A 17005-nucleotide genomic window follows, 5' to 3' on the forward strand; every position below is an offset into this window, starting at 1 on the left:
GCAGAAAGGAGCCAGTCGTCCAGATACGGAAACACCTGGAATCCTTGGCGTCTCAAGTGAGACGCTACCACTGCCATGCATTTGGTGAAGACCCTGGGGGCTGAGGTCAGACCAAAGGGCAGGGCTCGAAATTGAAAGTGACTGGCCCCAGCCGGAAGCGCAAATGATCTCTGGATGCCCTGGCCATTTTGATGTGGTAGTATGCATCCTCCAGATCTATTGAGCACATCCAGTCGTCCTTCTGTAAGAATGGAAGGATCGATTGAAGCGTGACCATTCGAACCTTTTCTTTCTTGACGAAGGTATTGAGGTCGCTTAGGTCCAGGATGGGCCTCCAGTCCCCTGTTTTCTTTGGAACTAAAAGAACCTTGAGTAAGTCCCGAATCCTTGCTGGTCCGCTGGGACTGGTTGGATGACTCTTTTCTAGCAGCTTTGAAATTTCTATAGCTGCTGGCTCAGATGGGGCAGTACATCTGGGAGTCTTTTCTTTGGAATGGGATGGGATAGAAAGGGTATGTTGTAACCTCTGGTAACCACGCTTTTTACCCACTTGTCTGTAGTTATATTTTGCCAGGCCTGAGGGTATAAAGCTAAGCGACCCCCGACTGCCTCCAGAGCAGGACAGTCGGGCCTCCTCTCAGGAGTGCTGGAAAGGTTTACCAGGGAGTGTATCCCTGTCACCTTGATGCTGCGGACCCCTCTGCCGCCAGGGCGGCGTCTTCCACCTCTGCCCCCTCCTCTGCCTCTAGAAGGGGCATCACCCTGTGTGCCTGGGAAAGATCCTTGGGGTTTTCGAAACCACATTTTCCCACCACGTTGCCCTTTGGGGTACGGTCTGGTTGGGGTGGAAAAACGGACTCGACAGCAGACAGAGTCTTTCCCTCCTGTTCACACCGGGTAAGGGTCTCCTTTACTTTGGGGCCAAAGAGAGTGGCACCGTCAAATGGGGCGTTAGTAAAGGAAGACTTGAAGGCTTCCGCAAATGAACATAAGCGCATCCAGGATTGTCTGCGAAGAGCAATCGCTGAAGCTGCTGCCCTACTCGAACCTTGCGTACGAAATCAGCCTCATGGACGAGTTCACAATGGATGTAAGGGTATTAAGTTGCGCTGTCACCTTCTCTGAGACAGCAGCATCTGTAGTACCCTGGAGGGTATCTCCCAACTCTTTGACTAGATCCCTCTGTAGTCGTGTAAAATGGGTCAAATAGTTCAGGGATCGCATGGAAAAAGCCGCTGAACTAAAAATGCGCTTCCTGTCCATAGTCCTAGAATCTTTATTAGGGGATGGACAGATGAGGAAGATTCCGACATCTCCTTTTGCTGCCACCACCATAGCGTCCACTGGAACTCCTTTTGTTAAGTAGGTCTTGTCCTGAGGTGCAGTGATATATTTATTGGGTTTCCTTGGGACTGGTTCCACTGTGTCAGGAGCCTCGAGCAATAAGTTCCATTAATTCGGAGTGACCCAGGAGGAAGAAGGGCGAGCACCGAATGCCTTCAGCAAAACTGACTCATCCTCAGAAGGGAAGGGACTGCCAGTCACCTCTCTGTTTCAGGATCTCCAATATGTCCGAAAAGAGACATCTTCTGAAGGTGACTTAGGGGACCCTTCTGACTCATCTAAGTCAGTATCGGATGTCAAGGATTCTTGTGGAGAATCCAAGTGTCTCCTCTTACACAATCTTTTCCTAGGGACTTGTTCGTGGGGAGCATCAAGAAGCCTCCGAGGAAGAGGGGCACCCTCCAGGGGTGGCTGAGACACTGGTGCTCGACGCTTGGATGTGGCCGTGGGTGCAGAGGAGGATAACGGCCCTTTATGGGGAGGAGAGGTTGCTTCCACTGATGTGGTTGTCTGGGTAGACAACACCTTCCTCATTAGGTCGGTCCCGAATCGAAGAATCTCCCGGTTCAAGAAATGGGAAGAATCCCGAAACAGGCACTGAAGGCATCGACCCGAGGACGGAGCCGAATCGATCCGCCGAGGCCCGAGGAAGAGTCGGAACAGCGTCGGTTCGACTCTCGCCCGGAACCAAGGACAGATCGTCGGCTCCGAGACTCGGTATCGGTCCGGAGTCGAGGTGAGAGGAACAGACCAAGAAAGGGCGGTTCTGGACCCGAGGGCTCCACAATCAGAAGATCAACCTCTTCCGCTCCAAAGACTGGACAGGTCTCGGAGGAGGAATGGATGGAGACACTGGGAGGCCTTCAAGTTTCGACACCAACTGGGTGGAAACTGAAATAAGTTTGGACAGGGCCGAATGCTCCAATAACTTCTGCACCACGATCCACATCGACATCGGAGAGTTTGGAAGAAGAACGGGTCGAAGGAACCAAGACGAGCCGACCTCAATAAAGTCGAGGAGGGAGCTCCATCACGGTTCCAAGACTCGAGACTCAGGAACCGACACCAGTTGAACACTCGGCCCGAAGTCTGTGGAACCGGTGATCTAACTTTACTCGAAGAGCTCGGAGCCGATGACTTGGGCTCCGGCGTCTTCGATTCCTTCGAGGATTTCGATGCCTGGTCAGAAGCATCCAGAGCCTCCTGAAAAGGAGGTTTTAATAATCCTCTGTCCATGAGTTTCCTGCCTATCTGTCATGACCCTCCCACTAAAAGAGTGACAGATTGAACAGTCCTCTTGTAAGTGGAGAGGGCCAAGGCAGTAGACAGGAACTATGGTTGTCAGTCACTGACATTTTTTGGCCACACTGACAACGCTTAACACCTGATTTCACTTTATCAGACATTTTACAAGTAAGATAAGAGTCAAGTCCAGTATAATAGTCAAATCCGTGAAAAAAGTCAAATCCGATTTAAATGTCAAGTCCGTGTCAAATTTAAGTAGGGTTGGTAGGCCCGAAAAACTCTAACCAATTAATAAACTTAACGGTACCGAGAATTCAACCTACTCAAACACACATACACTCAGTATATCAACTAATCCTTTCTGTTGTCTATGAGAACAAATTATCCAATAAAATATAACAAAAATAAGTTATATCTTAACTTAAGATGCTCGAGCTAGCTCCCAGCGATGCGAACGCAGCAGCGGCAAACTAGATCTGAGGTAAAGGCAGAGGGGGATTGTGGGTATTAGATTGTCTCGAGCTTCTTCTCGATGCAGAGCTTTGACACGGAGGCGAGGATCGAACCCATGTGTAAGAACAAACGGCGAGATTGAACACTATCACATGAAAGGTTAAACATGTTAAGACACATGGTGCAGCCTGTGCTACAAAGTGCTAATTGGTTTTGTCATTTTCTTTATAGCTCTCCCAGCTGGGAAAACCCCTGACTGCTTTCAGAGAATATTATGTCCTAGCTAATATATCTTCTCAGTATTTTTCCTTCAGCCAGTCATTCTCCATCAGCCTGTAGACAGTTTCTCTTTAACAGACTGCCTCCATGGAGAAACGAGAACCAGGAAGCCAGTTTCTCTTCATCAGACTGTTTCCATGGAAAAAGACCAGCTGCAGAATTGCTACTGAGCATACATGTTTTTGCTGGAAAAAGCCTCATAGTATTCAATATTCTTTTTCATTTACTTGCGTGCTCTAAAAACTTGTTACTAAATCAATTGAAGGTCCTTAAGCTAGTCATTTCCCTATGCTTGTCATGCTCTTTTAACCAGGCTTTGCTCTTTGTATTGCATTGCCTATATTTCTTAAAACTGAACAAGAAGATACAGAGAAAGGAGAAAAAAAAAACAAAAAAAAAACCAGCAGCACCTATTTACAATCCCCATTACACTTAAAGGTAACTGAGAAAAGTTTACGTTATAACATCTAAATAAAACCATACACTACAAAAATAGTGCTGGTAAGAAAAACATTACTTATAGTTAAATTTCTCCCCCTCTTCCCCTCTCCAAAGCATTGTTTGAACATTAATGACATGAAGTATGGCATATGATTTAGAGTCCTCCACAAAATCAACAAATTCTGAAAAAGTCCAATATTTCCAGATTTTCTTGTTCTGTCATATTACATACATATAATTATTGTACTGAAATCCCACATTAAGTTACTTGTTTTATTACTGTTCATCTTCATCTCCCAAATCCTGTCACTGCTTTATTTCCAATGTACTCAATTTTTCTAGTCATCTATCGTGCTCATTTGCTTTACTCCAACATTTTCTGTTGATACACTAGAAAATGTTTTACAGGTGCAGTCTCTCTGTGGTCTTTATTAACAGAAGAAGAAGAAGCAGAATCTGTTTCTGTTTCACAGCTCATTTTTGTTGGACATACTTTTGTATTTCCTCCTTAGCATGTACTTCATCAAAAATAATTTTGTCCCTCCATGCAAAGATACTTTGAAGACAGCTGGGGACAGCAGTTTGTATCTCACACCTGCATCTCAACATACCCTGAATATTGAAATAAAGTTGCTTCTCTTCTGTCTGGTGTAGAATGAGTAATCATTCTCCACAAACACTCTGCTGTTTCCCACTTTTAGTACTTTGTCCTTCTGCCACAGTTTTGTCAAAATCAACTCCTTCTGTTGGTAGGATTACATCTTTATTATTAAAGATATAGGTTGCTTTCTCATAGCCAGGTTTGGAGCATACACACAATGTGCCCTTTCAACTAACAGCTCCTGCCATGGAATACCAGTCCAGTTGCTTATTTGTGCTTTCATAAAATTAATGCAGTTTGTTCCTTCCAGCTTCTCTGGTATAGCTAAAATAAAGCTTATGTACTCACCATAATGTTCCGTTTGAGTTGTCCATCTCGTCTTCATTCTATACTGATGGGTTCAGAACCGAGGCGGCCCTTTACTAAAGCTCGAGATCTCAAACTAGCTTGTGGCTCCATCCCTATCCCATGATGCTGCAGTGCCTTCCTCAGATCTTGTTGATGAAATTTATGTGTCTATCTAAACACTACCTATAGATATGCATCTGTACAATATACACAAACCTGGACAAGGATCAAAGGTTTATAAGGGAAAGTAGGTCTTCCTAGACCCTCCAGGAGTTAACAAAGCAGGGGGTTTGGAGGGAGGGATGTAAGAATGAAGACGAGATGGACAACTCACATGGAACGTTATGTTGAGTACATAATTTCTTTATGTGAAGTTGTCCTATCTAGTCTTCATTCTATACTGATGGAACAGCGTCCCTAGCACCATCTTTCCTGGGTGGCTTATGGAAGAATATTCTTCAGTACAGTAGAACCAAAAGAGGCCCTGTCCCTGGAGGCCAAGTCTGCTTTGTAATGAGTGATAAAGGTGTGCGGTCTTGCCCACGTTGTTGCAGCACAGATGGTATGAATTGGTAACTTCACTTTAAAGGCCTGAGAGGTTAACACAGATCTGGTAGAATGCACCTTAGCTTTATTTAACAACTGTTTGTCTGCTGACTGGTAAATAAATGAAATACATTCTGACAACCATCTGGATAAAGTTGTTTTTGTTACTGCTGAACCTTTTTTGTTTTCTGAAAAATAGACAGAGTTGATCAGAGTTTCTATGTGGTTTTGTTCTATGCAAATAGAAGCGTAACTGTCAATGCACATCAAGCTGGTGAAGCATGTATTCTGCCTTATTGCCATATTTGGGGAAGAAGACTGGTAAATCTATGGATTGATTCAGATTGAACTCTGAACATACTTTTGGGTTTGTGGTAATTAAACCCTATCATTATGGAATACCATGTATGGAGGTTTGATTGTCAAAACTTGCAACTCTGAAACCCTTCTAGCTGATGTGATTGCTACCAGAAAAACAATTTTCCAGGATAAACATTTCAAGGCGCAAGTTGATGCTGGCTCAAAAGGCGGTAAAATTATGTGGGAAAGAACAAAATTAAGATTCCACAGTGGAAAAGGTGGTCTTATGGGTAGTCTTAGCAAATTGGTGCCCCTCAGGAAGGCTTTTGACAGTTTATGAGACAAGATATTCATACCTTCATTCCCGATATGAAAATTGGATATTGCTGCCAGTTGAACTTGAATAGTTGCTACAGCCACCCCCTAATTAAAACCTTAGTCAGAAATTCCAGAATGAAAGCTGAGGGTGCTGAATAAGGGTCAATGAAGTATTGCAAAGCCCAAATTGAGAACCTTTTCCATTTGCTGTGGTACAGTTTTCTCGTAGAAACCTTATGAGAAGAAATTAATATGTGACGGGCTTCTGCAGTGAAATTGTGTAGCCTGGCTATATTGAGAACTGGAGCAGCCATGCTGTCAATGTTAGTGAGTGAAGAGATGGATGAAGAGTCCCCGACGAGTGTGTCAGGAGGTCTGGTACCAGGTCCAGAATCCAAGGCTCTTCCAGAAGATGAGGCTTCAAGAAGGGGAACCATATGTGACGAGGCCAAAATGGGGCTATTAGAATCAAGGTCCTTCCCAGCCTGCTGGCTTTCTGAAGAACTTTGGGTATTAGAGGAAAGGGAGGAAATGCATAAAGGACTCCCGGGGGCCAATCATTTATTTTATTTATTTATTTTACATTTGTTAACCGGGCTAGTCTAACTGGATATATTTCCATTTTCAGTAGAGGCCCGGGGAGAAAAGCTCCAAACATAGCACAGAATATCATATACAGATGTATAACAAATAAAGTAGGAGGAAATTAGAATACAAAAAAGGAGTCCAGAAGAAGTATAATACTAAGAAGGATGAGTATACAGGATTATATAAGTCATCTTACAACATGATATATGAGGTACTTTACAGTTCATTGATAGATTAAATAAATACTGGAATTTATATTAATCTTTCTAGTAACAGTTACTGCATACCGAGGGGTACGCAGAGTACGATTTTGTACCCAAAGGCAGTGTGTGAAGATAGAATTAGGGAATGGCTGAAGATTAGTCAGGTTTACTGCAGGGACATAACCAGTGAGTTTTTAGGTGTCTTTTGAGTTTTTGCTTAAAGAGTGACAGTAAAGGTAGTAGAGTTAGATCTTTTGGTAGAAGGTTCCAGTTTTTTCCAGCAGTATTGGAGAAAAGGGTGTCACCTGCCAAGTTATTGGACTTGCTTATGCTAGCAAGCAGTTTACTAGAAGGGCTTAGGGAATTAAGCTTATTATAAGGGGTAATGAGGTTAGCGAGTATAGGAGTATTATTTGGTTGGTAAAAGATCTTATGGGCAATGGTAAGTTGGGAAAAAATCAGAATGTTATGAAGTTCAAGCCAATCTAGCTGCTTTAGATTCAGACAGCGGTGAGTTTGAAATTCATTACCAGTGGCAAATCTGGCAATATTGTTGTAGGAGCTTGCTAGTTTGAGAAGATTATTTTTTTTTTAGATCAGTGTAAATAGATGAGGCGTAAAGAAGAGTTGAGATTAAATGAGAGTGGGCAATAGTGGTTCTAGCTGTTGGAGTTAAGAAGGGTTTGATTCTATATAAGGAGCCCATTTTTCTGTTTACTGTTTGTATGGTGTTATTTATATGGCTATCGAAGTTAAGGTTGTTGTTGATTGTGACTCCTAATAGTTTGGTGGTAGAGTCAGGGAAGATAAGGGAGCCATTGTTGGATTTGACAGAGAAGCCTATAGGAGAGGACCTACTGGTAGGTGTAAAGAGTACGAGCTTAGTTTTTTTGGCGTTCAAAAGGAGGCAGCGTTTCAAGAACCAAACTTCTACTGAGTTGAATACTTTTTGAGTTAGTGAATGTAGTTCAGAAATGGAGCTGGCAGAACATATAAGTGTGGAATCTTCGGCATATTGTATACAGGTGGCTTCAGGGATTGCTACACAAAGGTCATTGATGAATAATGAAAAAATAAGAGGTCCTAAAATGGAGCCTGTGGGACCCCAAGGGTGACTGGCAGGTGGGATGATAATTTATTTTCCCAGAAAACTGCCTGTTGCCTATTGTTTAGGTAGGACTTAAACCATAGTATAGCTAGGGTATCCAGAGAAAGAATTCAAGAGTATTTATAAGCAGGGGGTGGTTTACCATATCAAAAGCCTTTGAAAGGTCGATGAAGAGAGCATAAGAGAGGATGTTGTTATTACGGTTCTTATTAATGGAGTCGGTGAAAGATAGGAGAGTGGTGGTAGTACTATGAAATGGCCTAAAGCCATGCTGGCAGTTAGCCAGTATGTTGTGTTTAGTTAAGTGGTCTAATAGCTGGTGGTGAATGCATTTTTCCATGACTTTTGCTAAAGGTGATAGTAGGCTATTGGCCTGTAGCTAGAGTAATCGTTAGATTTACCACCTTTATGTAGGGGGATGATGTGGGAGATTTTCCAGATGTCTGGGATGATTCTCTCATTAATGGTTCTGTTAATTAGGATGGATATGGGAAAGGCAATGACTTTGTCTGCTTTTTGCAAATATTCAGAAGGCAACTGGTCAGCTGAAGGAGTACAAGGCTTAAGTTTTAGTAAGATTTTGTAGATGAGAGTGGTTGAGATAGGTTGACATTGGAATGTTGGTAAAGATCCAGGTAAAGAGGTTGGGAGCCTTGTGTTGTCAGTGGAAAGCTGACTGGCTAGAGATTGTATGGTCTCTGTGAAGTACGTGTTGAAGTTGTTGGCCATTTGATGTGGGGTATTATGATCAGCATCTTGAGGGGATGGTGTACTAGAGTGGCCAGGGTGAAGGAGTCTATTTAAGCTAGTCCAAAATTTCTGTGGATTCTTTTGGTGTGTTTGCTGTAGTTTACAATAGTAGTTATTTTTGTCAGTGAGTATAGTTTTTTTGTTATATTTCTTAGCTGTCTGAAAGTTTGTTGTTCAGGGGAAGTTCTGTTAGCTCTCCACTTAGCCCATGATTTGTTTCTAAGTAGAATTTTCTGTCTGGTTTCTTTTGAAAGCCAGGGGGCTGGTTTGGATTTCATTCTAATAGATCATTTAGGTGCGTGCTCATCGAGTATTGCTAGAAATTTAGAGTTAAAATATTTAACAGCCTCATCTAGTGGGAGAATTTCTAGAGGTTTCCAGTCACAGGCATTGAGTTCATTTTGGAATAGTACAGGATTAAAATGTTTCTTGGTTCATGAGATCCTATAAGTAGGGGTATTAGAAATGTTATTCTTTTGTCTTATAATGTAAGTTAGAGTATGATCACTTAGATCATCTAGTAAAGTTCCTACATTGTAAGTATGTGGATGTTTATTAATAAGCATCCAGTCTAAGGTGCTCTCTTTTTTGGTTGGTTTGTTAATTCTGGTAGTTGAGGTGATAGTTTGAATAAAGCCATAAAGATTAATATGTGAGGAAGTATTATTACTATTGACAGTTTTCCAGTCAGTGTTAAAGTCACCTAGTATTATTTTTTCTTGTGGGTAAGTTGAGGACACTCAGCTAAGAATATCTTCTATTATAATGTTGTTATTGCTGGGGGTAGGTAGATACAGATGACGTAAAGGGATTTGTTAGGGTTGATTTGAAGTCTGGAGATGAGGACTTCAGCCTTACTGTCCAGAGGTGGGTTATAAGTTATAGAGGAGATCTGTAGACCATTTTTATATAGGAGTGCTACTCCCCCACCCTTACGTTGTAAGCGGTCTTGTCTCAATATGTTATAGCCTAGGGGGATCATTTTGTTATCCTTAGTTCCAGGTTTTAACCAAGTTTCTGTAAGGCAGAAGATGTCAAAGGAGTGAATGTCAAGGAGGGCATGGAGATGGGCAATTTTGTTGTTGATACTGCGGATATTGAGATGTTCTATTAGTAAAGAGTTGGAGAGTTTGGTCTGGGTTGGAAGGTTTGAGGGTGTGGTGCAGTGAGTATTTACTGTAGAGGCATTGGTTGGTTCCAGGATTAGGGTGGATGTCCCCATCCTGTAAGGTGGGGTTCTTTAGCTTAAGTACTGGGTTGTATGAATAGTTAGTTTGAAGTTTCCCTTTTCTTACTAAGAGGTTATTGTACTTAATGTGTGTGCGTCGATGGAATTGAGGTAGCAGATAGCAGGGAGTGGAGATGATGTTAATGTGAATATGGGAGTCGGAGATATCATGAATGGTTGTCTGTTTTAGAGAGTAGTTATGGTGGAAGTAAACAGACTTTTCAAAACAGGTTAGGAGACAGGCAGAGGTGAGGGCAGGTAAAAATGTGGTTAAGAGTATTAAGTTGGTTAGGATAACTTTCATTGTAGTTTGCATATTGTTATGAATACCTATACAAATACAATGGAGGTAGAATGGGATAAGATAATAAAGAACTAGTGAGAGTGGGAGAGACTTAAGGAGAGGGAGGAGTAGTGCTATAGGGTATGGAAAAGCACTTTGAGTAGAGATACTAGAGAGAGTTAGAGGAGGATGGTGTAGCTAAGTGGAGTAAGAGGTTGGCGCAATTGATTGGTTGGATGAGAGAGAGGGTGTGGTTTAGGAAGTATAAGTGTAGAACCACTGGGGGTGGGTGGAATTTGGGGGTAGGGTAGGGGAGTGGAGTGAGTCCGCAGGGCAAACGGAGCGGGTTCACACAAGAAAACAGGTTTTGAGGGAAAATAATCAATTATTTGGGAGGTAAGTCCAAAGTAAGGTGTCTAGGAGGTCAGAGACTAAAATAGCAGAGTGAAAGGAGAGCTGACTAAGGGTTGATTCAGAGGCAAAGAAATAGGTTCAGGAGTAACAGAAGTAAGAGGGAGACAAAAATAAAGTTTAAAGGCTGAAATATAGCAGCAAGGTAAGTGATGGGTAAATAGGTAGAACTACTGCCCTCTAATGGTCATTGCAGGTAAAGAAAGTAGAGTCTACCAAAAGGGGTTTTAAAGAGACTAGGGGATAGCAGAGGTGAGAAGAATAAAATATAATTTACAAGCAGGGGGGAGAGTTTTAGGAGAGAGGCTAAGGAGGGTATAGGGAATGTGACTATAAGAGACAATATGGGGGGTTAACTCTAGCAGGCAGGATGCAATATAATAAGAGACTATGGCTGCTGATAGTCCTGCAGGGAATGCTCACTTAAAATAAGACAGGAGTTTGTTGCAGTTTAAGATGGTAGGAGTATTTTTGTACATACTTCCAAATAACTATCCCTGCTTCTCAAGACAGTATAACATAGGGAAGACAAGTCTCTTTCCAATCTCAGGAGTAGGTATCAGACACTTTACAGAATTCAGGATTATCTCTGGGCCTCAGGTAGATAGCAGGACACTGAAGCTTGGGGGGGGGGTATGCACTGGCAGGTAGGTTGCACGCTTAAAGGATGCAGCAAGGAAAAGGTTAAGAAAACTGCTCTAGGGATACCCAAGTAAAATTAAAGCAATGGCAGTTTTACTCCAATGTAGTTAAATACACTGTATGCAAAAAGACTTCAGAGTAGCAGTTAGTCATAAATTAAAAAACATATTTAAATATCAATGTCTAAATAACCATGAAAATCATTGAGTACCTTTTAAATGGCAATTAGGCAGTATCAAATTGTCAGCTATAAAAAACAACTAGAGTATAATGTAACTAGGCATGTTCTAGGTTAAAATATACAAAATAACCTATCCCTGGGGGACTCCCCCAGAGGGGGGATCAGGGTGAAGTAGCTGCTGTATTTTGCATTTGTGGCTGTGGCGAATAGATCACAGCAAGACTGGCCCCATCTGTGGAAAATCTTTTCCACTACTTCTTTCTTCAGGGACCACTCATGCGGCATCAGAATGGCTCTGCTTAGTTTGTCTGCTATCATGTTGGATTTCCCTGGGATGTGCATTGCTATTAGAAAATGCTGGGAGGATGTCACCCACTGCCATACTCTCAGGGCCTCTCGACAGAGCGGATAGGATCTGGTTCCTCCTTATTTGTTTATGTAACACACTACTGACATATTGTCTGTTTGCACTGCAATTGTACCAATCGGAGAGAGTCCTGGAATATTTGCAACACCATCAGCTCTGCTCTCATCTCTAGTACATTAATATACAAGTAAGCCTCATGGTCTTGCCAAGTGCCTTGAGCTGTTCTTCCCTGATAATGCCCCCCATCTGGGAAGCATCCGTGGTCACTGTGGCTAACTGGATAGGGGGAGAGATGGATCAACCCATCGTTACCTGGCTGGAGTGAAGCCACTAACGAAGGTCTTTCCTGCAGTTTTCTGTCAGAGTTATGAAATGGGACATAGGTAGCTCTTGCATGGACCATTGAGGGAATAGCATCCACTGGAGGATTCTCATGTGTAATCTCACTAGAGGAATTACCATTTTCACTGCTGCCATCATGCCCAATACTTTTAGGACTGTCCTTGCCTGAACTTTGGTCTTGGAGAGGAGGTCCTGGATTTGAAAATGAAGATTCTGAACTCTGTCTGATGGCTTGACTATCATGCTTTTTGTATCTATTTCTACACCTATAAAGACGACACATTGTGATGGTAATAAGGCTGATTTTTCGTAGTTTACTGAAATCCGTAGCTGAGCACATAGCTTCAGGGTAGTGTCTCTTGCCTAAATCAGTAGGTGCTTGGTAGTGGCAGTTAGGAGCCAGAAGTCTAGATAAGGAAACACCTGGAATCCTAGAAGCCTCAGGTGAGCCATAACTACTGCCATACATTTGGTGAACACTCTGGGGCTGTAGTGAGACCAAAGGGCAGAGCTCAAATTTGGAAATGACTGGCTCCCAGCCAAAAGTGCAGATGACTCCTGGATGGCCTGTCCATTTTTATATGGTAGTACACATCCTGGAGGTCTATTGAGTACATCCAATTGTCTTTTTTATTGATTTGTTAAATCTGCTGAGATCCACTATGGGCCTCCAGTCCCTTGTCTTTTTCGGAACTAAAAAGAACCTTGAGTAAGTTCCAGATCCTATCTGGTCTGCAGGGACTGATTGGATGACTCTTTTTTGAAACAACTTTTGAACTTCTAATGTTGCTTGTTCCCTGTGACTGAGTGGAACATCCGTATTTTCTTTATCTTTGGAGGTGGCATGGAAAAGGGGATTGTGTAGCCTCTGGATATGATACTTAGCACCCACTTGTCTTTCGTTATGTTCATCCAGGCTTGTGGGTGCAAAGATAAGTGTCCCCTGACTGCTTCCAAAGAGGAACAGTCAGGCCTACTTTCAGGAGTGCTGATAGGGCTTGCCGAAGAAGGCTCCTCAGTCACCCTGGTTCAGCGGACTCCCTCTGCCAAGTGGGTGGCCTATTCCATTATTACCTCTTTCTCTGCCCCTGGAGGAAGGTTCACCTTGTGTGTCCTGAAAGGCCCTTTGGGTTGTGCAGAACCACATTTTCTCACCCTTTTGACTCTTGGGATAGGGTCTAGAAGGTGTGGAAAAATGGACTCCGATGGCAGAGAAGAGTCTTTCCTTCTTGTTCACACAGGGTAAGCATTTCCTTGACTTTAGGCCCAAACAAGGACGAGCCATCAAATGGGGTGCTGACAAATGACATGAAAGGTTCCGCAAAACTGCACAAGTGCATCCATGAATGTCTCCTAAGGGCAATTCTGGAACCCGCTGACCTGATCACTCCATTGGCTACATAAGAAATGAGCCTCATGGAAGAGTTAACCACTGAATTAAGGGTGGCAAGCTGGGAAGATACCTTATCTGCTACCCCCACAGCTACTGTACCCTATAGAGTATCTCCAAGCACTTTTAGGAAATCTCTCTGAAGTCTTGTAAAATGTGTAAGATAATTCAGGAACCTTAGGGTGAAGGCGCTGAAGAAAACATGTGCTTTCTGTACCTGTCCATCATCCACGGCTCCTTATTCGGGGGATGGACAGTTGTGGAAATTTCAGATAGTTCCTTCTTTGTGGCAACCGCCACCACCATAGCATCTATGGGGACTCCTTTGGTTAAGAAGGTTTTGTCATCTGGGGCAGTGATAAATTTGTTAGGCCTCCGAGGGACAGGCTCTACTGTATCTGGAGACTCCCACGCCTTTCAATAAACTAAATCCATTAGTTCGTCGAAAGGCAGGGACACCCAGGTGGCTGAAGGTCAAGATTTGAAAGCCTTCAGGTACATGGACTCCTCATCAGAAGGGATAATGGGCTTCCAGCCGCCTCTCTGTTTAAGGATTTCCAAGATGTCCACAAAGGATACATCCTCAGAGGGCGACCGTGGGGATCCTTCCAACTCCTCGAGGTCTGTGTTCAATGTGATTGACTCATCCTGGGAGTCTACATGCTTCCTCTTACATGACTTCTTCTGGGGAACCTCTTTGGTGGGACATTCTAGAGAGGTTTCAGAAGATAGGGTCCCACCCAATGGGGTGTCCTGAGGCTTAGGGTCTCTCTGCTGTTGGGGGATCGAATATGTAGAGGTAGATTCTGGTGCTTTCTGGGATGGAAAATTTGGTTCCAACAGTGATGATGTCCATGGGGACAGGGCTCTCCTCATGGCTACAAAGGCACCCCTCCCATGGTCCATGGCAATCCCCGTTTCTGAGGAATCTGAGGATCCCGCCGGTACCATGGGGGGTTTGCTACAAAGCCAAGGTAGGAGTCAAGCTCACCTGAGCCGTGGCACCAAGGGGTAAAGTCAGAGCTGAAAGAGTCTCGTCCCGACTATCCCCCCCGACCTGACCAGTGAGTGTCGGCTCCTAGGTACCTTGTAAGGCTCCGAGGTAGTCAGAGTGATAGGAGTCGAAGAAGCTAAAACAGTTCTCTGCTCTGTTGGTTCCATCACTGTTGGTATCAAGCATTCCGGCTCTGAAACCCGTACTGGGGTCGAAGGAGGAATGGAAGATAAGGAAATAGGCACCGTTGGTTCTGAACTCACTTGAGTCGGTTCCGACAACAATTTAGCAAGTGCCAGTGTCTTGAGTAACCTCTGCATCACCTGATCCACATCGAAATCAGATAAGCTTCAGGAGGATCTGGAAGGTGGAGCAGATGCTACCGATTGAAGTATCTGAGACCTAAGAGTCGGGGAGACCAGCTCCAAAGCAGGTAAGCCAACTGTAACTGTCATCTGTTCCAGTACACATGGAGCTGAGACCATAGGTCTACCATGGTTAGATTTTTTCAAGGTTGTCGGAGACATCCTGGGCTATTTAGCTAATGGCTTCGATGATGAAGTAGAAGTAGATGGAGATGACCTTTTAGTGGATTGACCATGAGATTCAGGAGGACTTTGAGCCTTGTCCAAGGCTTCCTCAAAAGAAGACTCAAGTAACCCTCTCAAAATAAGTTTGTTTTTATGCTCCTGTAAAACTCTTGAGCTAAAAGAATGACAAATGGAGCATGTCTCCTGCAAATGGATCACCCCTAAACAATAAACACAGTCCCTATGTCCATCGGTGATGGACATTTTTTGAGAGCAATTAGGACATTTCTTGAAACCAGATGGTTTCGCCTCTTTTTGTTTTGACATCATGCAATCTATTAACATACTCACATGCATTGAAAGACTCCCTCTAACTTAAACAGGATTCAAGTAAAAAGCTTTCTAATTTAATCAAGCCTTAAGGATAGAAAGAACACACTCAAAACGATTGAATAATAATATTTCTAGGTATTGATAAAACCAGTTACCAGCAATCAGTTTTAATTATAAAAAAGGAACAATTATTCTGACTAAACCTTTATGTCTAACAACACTGCAAACAGGAATTTAGGGGATAGGGATTATATAAGGCCTAAATACAACGGCCCTCAAAAACACACGTATAGAGAACTATAAAACTTTAAATTTAGTCTATGCAGATTATTTAACTAAACCACTTCCTTATTTTGGAATATAACTATATGTAATAAACAAAAAACTAGTCGAGAATATCAACTCAGCTATAAAGATAAGGCCTAAATACAATGGTCTGAAAGCACACTGCACACTAATTAATTAACTAATCTAATATGCTACTCTAAGAATTCTCAAAAAACACTATATTAAGAAGGAAATTTAGCCTTTACAGCTAAGTTATCAAGAAGAAAAAATAAGTTTCTACTCAGTCAGAACTAGTTCATAGATCCGATCTGTTTCAGTGGCAAACAAGATCTGAGGAAGGCACTGCAGCATCATGGGATAGGGATGGAGCCACAAGGTAGTTTGAGATCTCGAGCTTTAGTAAGGGGCCGAGTCGGAACTGAGGATTGGTTCCAAACTCATCAGTATAGAACGAAGATGAGATAGGACAACTTCACATTCCCAGGTTTTCACTAAGTGCTCTGTCCTCTAACTCTATTATTTTTTGAAACATTTCTTCCTGAGCAGTCTCATATTCAGACAACCTTTTCTTCATTTCGACTTCTGATATTTGCAGCTTTATCACCTCATCTGAATATTTGTTTAAAACTTCTTTCCAGCCTGTTATTTGTTTTGATATACTCTATCAGTGTTTCATTCATCTTAACCAGGTCTCTGTGCAGTTGTCTTGTATCTTCCTGTAGGTTATTGGAATTCATGTCTGCAAGTTGCATTGATTTTTGCTAAACAGCTGCAGAACTTTCCCCAGTCAGTGTTTCTTCCTCAATTTTTGTAGCTGATTTTTTCCAGGTCCTCTGTATTTTTTTTTTCCTGGCATCCAGGCAGTACACTTACTAGCCAGTTACTGACATTTACCAATAAACACAAGTCTACTCGTCTTCTCTGCTGAGTTTCAGTTTTCATACCGGGAGAACTAGAATTAAGCTGTTACTCAATGTGCAACCATCTTGGAAGTCCCTATGTCTAACTTTTTGGACAAAGGCATAGGGTGCTGACTTGTTAGAACATGGGCTAAATTCTTGGCTAGGCCTGTAAGGATCTCGGGGATAATAGTCTAGTAGCTTCCTATGATCCAAAAAGACCCAATGCTATTTGACTCCTATTTCTTTGCAAAACCAGTGCTTCTGCAAACTCCCTACATTAGATGTCTAAGCCTACACCAAAACACAGACAAGACTCTCTGGTTGGATAAGCGCTCAGCCTGTTGAATAAGCTGACACTACATGTCAACACGATAATATTTTGGCTATCTTTAAGGCTAATCTTGACTGGATGACTAGACCCAAATTAACACAGGGTTATCATGTACAATCATGCTCAGTTTGGCAGGTGAAACTATTAAGTGCTTGACAAATGTGGCAAGAACTTTTACATTGGTCTGCTTAAAGGTGTAAATGGTTAGGTATCTTATGGTTCCTCTGAGCATAACAAAATCCAAATGCAGTATAACTGC

The sequence above is a fragment of the Protopterus annectens genome, chromosome 3.part1, assembly GCF_019279795.1.
Source record: "Protopterus annectens isolate FY-2018-M chromosome 3.part1, PAN1.0, whole genome shotgun sequence".
In the NCBI taxonomy this organism is placed as follows: domain Eukaryota; kingdom Metazoa; phylum Chordata; order Ceratodontiformes; family Protopteridae; genus Protopterus; species Protopterus annectens.